Below are 6,338 nucleotides of genomic sequence, written 5' to 3'. Positions count from 1 at the left end.
GATACTGGTAATGATTCCTTGTTTGATAAATGATATTTTGTATATAAATTTATTTAGTTTTGCATTCGATATTCACTAAATATTGATTTATATTTTATGCTGGGACGGTTATATACTGGATTTTCTGAGCGATAAAATCTTGCTAATTCAATGGAGTGAAATATTTTTTTCTCAATCCCTGTCAATAGCCATTGATAACATTATGATCAAGAAATGTAGGTTGTTCGTAGACGCTTGACATGAAAGCGGTAAGTATGACGCTTTCAGTTAAAGACCAACGACAATATCCAGTCCAAGGTGCGATAGTTTTTGTGCTTTGAATTCTGAAGGAAAATTGTGTTATTGTTAAAAGTTTTTATGCGAATAATTAAAGAGCACAACATAAACGGTACACCGCTGACATTGCACACGATCCAGTAAGAAATCGGCACTTCAATCAGTTATGGTATGGCTAGCCAATACGTTTCGTTGGTGAAAAACTTAAGTATTTTCACGAGTTTCGAAGTCATGAGAGAAAATATACTGAGCGTCTCACCCACTCGATGAAAAATATCTGTTATTCACTCGTATAGTCAACTATCCTCTCTAAAATTAGTAATAAATAAATCTTTACATGACTACAGAGCACTTGCTGATTTTAACGTAACAAATGTGACGTCCCTTTTTGTGTTAAGATATTATTCCATTGTTCAGAATTTTGTATTGCACACTTTGCATAAATATTGGCATTATTATCAATTAATTTTGTATTTGTACATATTCTATACTCATTCATAATCATATACAATGCATATTCCAAATAATGTTTGATGTATTGTTTCTATAGATAGCATTTGATTGTCTATTCATGAGCATACTGAATGCATATTTCAAATTCGTGTTCAGTGTATTTTTATTGTGGGTAATATACGTCAAAATTCTTGGAAGAATAGCATGTATTGAGTATCGGACTAATTGCTATTGAATTACAAAGAAATCTTTTGCTTGTACATTACTTCTCAATCTGACCATAACATTATATTCTGTGGACATGTCCAAAGAGTATCCACAAGAAGTGCCACATCTCTGAACCCAGCCTTTCTCTGTCTGTCTGTCTGTCTGTCTCTCTCTCTCTCTCTCTCTTCTTTTTCTCTAGTATTTCTCTGAAATGTACATTAATACTAAAGGTTACTCATTCATTTACCGCTCCGGTGGCCAAGTGGTTAGAGCGTCCGGCTCGGATGCGGGAGGTCATGGGTTCGATCCATGACCGAGTCATAAGAAAGACTTACAAAAATGGTACTAACAGCTACCTCGCTTGGCGCTCAGCATTAAGATGTTAGTGTTAGGACTGGTCGGCCTGGTGTTAGGATAATGTGACTGGGTGGGGCATCATGCTACACACTCATTTATTGTACAAATCCTCTGTCAAAATGTTATCTCATATACATATCATCAATTAGTAGATGATGTTACAATTATATGGTCTTAAACTGAGTGTGTGTGTGTGTGTGTGTGTGTGTGTGTGTGTGTGATTTGGATTTTCAACGTAGCTTTAAAAAAATTCAGTCATATTGTTACGATGTCTGCAGTGTGACAGTTTATAGTGGTGTCTATCACTGGGGCATCATGCCTCAGACATGTATCATGATGTCCCACCCAGCCATATTATCCTGACACCAGTCCTAACACTATCCTCTAATGCTGAGCGCCAAGCGAGGCAGCCGTTAGTACCATTTTTGTAAGTCTTTGGTATGACTCGGCCGGGGATCGAACCCACGACCTTTCGCTTCTGAGGCGGACGCTCTAACCACAAGACCACCGGAGCGGTGGTCTTAAACTAAGTAACAGAAAAATCGAAGCCAAGGAGTTTAGTAACATTTAACAAAATAATTTATTTCCCTAGAATATACAATTAAAATTTAAAAGGAACATATATTATTGTGAATGAGTTAAATCCCAAATAATCATAAAAGTCTGTAACAAGTCAAAGAGTAAGAGTGCTCCGAATGAATTCCAATATTCCATGTGCTGATATGCCTATTGCCTTGAATGAGACGATATGCCAACAGCCATGCTGCATCAAATGATATAATCCAAAATGTCCTTGAGTTAATTTCACAATAATCCCAAAAGAGTGACTTAGTCCTAAATGTCAGTGGGAACTTGATAATTCCAATGAATACTTTTAAATAAACGACTCTTCTCAAATTATATTTGAATATAACGTACAACGATTTTAAAGCTGAAATTAAAGTTAAGGAATTAAATAATTTTGTTTACTTAAAACTTATATAAAGACTCTAACCTGAATTATGATACAACAAAATGCCCTTGATCTAGGCCATTTCCATTTTCATACGTGAATGAAACACTTCTTTATCTCTACATGTGCATGACCGATGCGGAAGGTAGCGGGTTCAATCCCCAGCCGAGTCATACCAAAGACTTACAAAAATGGTACTAACAGCTGCCTCGCTTGGCGCTCAGCATTAAGAGGTTAGTGTTAGGACTGGTCGGCCTGGTGTCAGGATAATGTGATTGGGTGGGACATCATGTTACATGTCTGTCTGCAGCATGATGCCCCAGTGCTAGGCATCACTATAAACTACCACACTGCAGACATCGTAGCGATATGACTGAAAAATTGTTAAAGCTATGTTGAAAATCCAAATCACATCACACACACACCACACGTGCATGATATATACGAGATAAAGCTGATGTCATTCACGTCACAATACACACATAACAACGCTCATAATGTTTGAAATATACCTTTGAGTATCACATTCATTCTGCGATTCTAACACATACCAATGCGTAGTATTTTTATTTATGTAGTTTTTTAAAATTTGTTAATGTAGACATTAGCGTATATAGCATAGAGCACGCATTTTAACATACTTGTTTTTCACTGAAGTCTTGATGTATATCAGGTAAAACGGTTTTAAAAATTACTCTCTGAATGACAAACACATGCGTCACGGATAAATCAGGTACAAGGTAAACGGTCTTAAAAATACGCTCTCATTGACAAACACGTGTCACTGATAAATCGGAACAAGGCGTGTGCATGTGTGTGTGTGTGTGTGTGTGTGTGATTTGGGTTTTTAACGTAGCTTTAACAATTTTTTCAGTCATATCGCTTCGATATCTGCAGTGTGACACGTTGTAGTGATGTCTAGCACTGGGGCATCAGGCCACAAACATGTATCATGATGTCCCACCCAGTCAGATTATCCTGACACCAGGCCGACCAGTCCTAACACTAACTTCTTAATGCTGAGCGCCAAGCGAGGCAGCTGTTAGTACCATTTTTGTAAGTCTTTGGTATGACTCAGCTGGAGATCGAACCCACGACCTCCCACTTCCGAGGCAGACGCTCTAACCACTAGGTCACCGGAGCGGTCCTCGGTGCAAGGTAACATGGTCTCAAAAATTATTCTTGTAAAATACTCTCTCAATGATGACTAATATTCATCACTGAGAAATGCAGACAACTAAATTCCCTTGACTAATAGAAATTTTGTACATATAGCCATGTCTCTGTCTCTCGGTGTTGGTCAGATTATTACTCAAATTTAGCATAACAGGTTCAGAAACATTGTCGCATGCCACGAGCAAATATCCATTGCTTTCCTGTTTCACACATTATCGCTGGTGGCTCGCGACGGGGAGAGAGAGAGAGATGGGGAGGGGGGCTAGTGGTTTGGGTAGGGACTGACAATCGGACCAACAATGTACGTGTCGTTTTTATTTCTTTTTGTTTTGTTACAAAACACGATATAAATAGTTTTGATTGCTCATTTTTCAACTTGAATTTTCGTACCAAAGCGTCACATTTACAGTTGGATTTCGAAACAGTCGAAGAAAGAACTCGTGTGTCATTAATATCTGAGACTTGACAAACATCCCATCTCAGAGAACTTAGATCTGCGAGATATAGGTAATCTGAACTGTTTGAAATTGTTATTCAAATCTGTTTGTTTACTCGTTTCCATAACATCAAAACCTGGGCGACACAATACGTATGAAAGCATGAATATTTTCTGCAATAATGGCGCTTGTACTGAAATCTACCTTGTGCTAAAAATAGACCATAATGTCACTGTGCCCGGCTGCCACCATATTGTTTTCGGACAAAGTACCCATGTATGCTATTATACCTCAAGTACCGAGAGCCGCCTAATAACATGTAGTAATTCACGTCATATAGGCAAAAATAAAGTTTTTATTTGCACTTCCCTCACTATATAATGTTTTGTTATAATCAACTATTATATATGCGTGTGCACAGTAACAATTTTGTACATTTTATTTCTTTGTCATCTTTTTGTACTGTTTTCAAATCTACGTTGAATAAAACTCTATATATATATATATATATATATATATATATATATATATATATATATATATATATATATATATATATATATATGTGTGTGTGTGTGTGTGTGTGTGTGTGTGTGTGTGTGTCCCAAATAAATATGTTGAAACCAATGGTATTCCTTTATGTCTATTTTAGTTCCCTTTCAGTTAGGTTTCGTATGTAAACTGTGTATAATTTTGAGGGTGGCTTTTGTCATTAGGGACAGCAGTTATTATATTAGTTTCCATCAATACATGCATACGGCTATACTTCCCGTAATATTGAAGAACAATCCCATACACATCCTTTATAGGGACTTAGGTTCCTTAAAAGGACTTGAGATCCTTTATTGGGACTTGGATTTCTCTAAAATACTTGGAGTGAGTACAAGCGCAAGGTTTTCATCCTGTTCAAGTCTTTTTTTCTCTGTTTTAAGATGCCCACATAATGTTATCCCTTACGGCATGATGATGATGATGATATTCTTTTATTCCTCCATTTTCTGAAGATTTTAAGACAAAAAAGAAATGCATTTAAATACATAGAATCACAAAAATAGTGGATTCGTTACTTATTGAATTATTTCCAATAGCAAACGAATAAATAAATTAAAATCATTACTAATCTAGATAGAGATATATATACGATAAAACATTTGAAAATGTATCCTCACAACAAAAATAGTTTCCTACTCTCTTTGCAATCCAGTACAAGTATTTCTTTCCTTATATTTTGAGTGAGTTCTCCATTGAATCGAATATATAATATCCTTTATCTTAATGAAATACTTGGTAGATAGTCTGATCATATTTATCCATGCCTCAAATTCTAAGAGTTCTGATATATCATTTAAACCACCAAGTAGTATAATCAGTATAACATCATCAATCTGATCACAGAAATCACGGTAAATCACTGGAGGCATATACGAAAATAGACTTTCCATCAAGTGGTTTCTGTCGTCTGAGGTTAAGGCACAATTCATCGAAATGTGCAAAATACGGCCATGACTCATTTTGCCACATAGGGGACACAGTCCAGGTCTTGCTTGCATTCCTCTAATACGAATTAATGTCCCATATTCCATTTTTCTGCTTGACTCAGTGTAAGCTATTTTCCATAGATGATGCATTTTTAATCCTGGATTAATTTTTAAAAATCTACCAAATCCCTCTGATGGATTTTCTGATACTCATTTCATGTTTTCTCTCCTCTAATATCTGTATTCTTGTCCCAATTAAGTTTTTCCATGTTATTTTGTCTGGAAATTTTCCAGTGAAAATAAAGTCCTTGAGATAGTCTTCTAAATCATACTTTTTTAGTACAGTATTTACATCATATATAAAAGAGTTGTAGCTATGTTGTGGGTCAAAAATAAAATTTCCAACAGCCCAGAGGAAAACCTTTTTAGCCGTTAAATTTGCTGATGTTCTACACATGCGACCAAGGAATACGAGTTTTTGCTTATCTATGCGAGCTTCCATTGATATCATCCCCAAGCACGATGTCGTAGATCCAATAGGCGATCTTTGAGGGAAACCTTGTACTCTCCGGGCGAAATATCGTTGTATTTTCTCCATTGATTCAATGCCCTGATATGACATATCAAACCAGAGTTCTGAGCCATACAAAGCAGATGGCAATATAACTCTTTCCCAGACTTTCACAGAGACTATAGGATTCATTCCATTTGCATTTAATCCAATTGAGTATAGTGAGTTTGTTACACGTTTAGCTTTATCGTAGGAATAGATTATACGATCATTAGTTTTCATTGATTGCGAAAAGTTAACTCCTGCATATTTCACTTTTTTTGCTCTAGGAATATTCTGTGATCCCAGAGTAATTCCATTTGATGAGTACACTTCCTTTCTTTTACTAAATATCATCCAATTACTCTTGTTAGAGTTATATTTCAATTTCCACTTCTGTGCATACTGATAAGCTGTATTCACGAGTATTTGCAATCCATTCAGCGTAGAGC

This window comes from Sinohyriopsis cumingii, chromosome 11 (genome assembly GCF_028554795.1).
Source record: "Sinohyriopsis cumingii isolate HCF-2022 chromosome 11, ASM2855479v2, whole genome shotgun sequence".
NCBI lineage: Eukaryota > Metazoa > Mollusca > Bivalvia > Unionida > Unionidae > Sinohyriopsis > Sinohyriopsis cumingii.
This window is presented reverse-complemented; position numbering follows the sequence as displayed.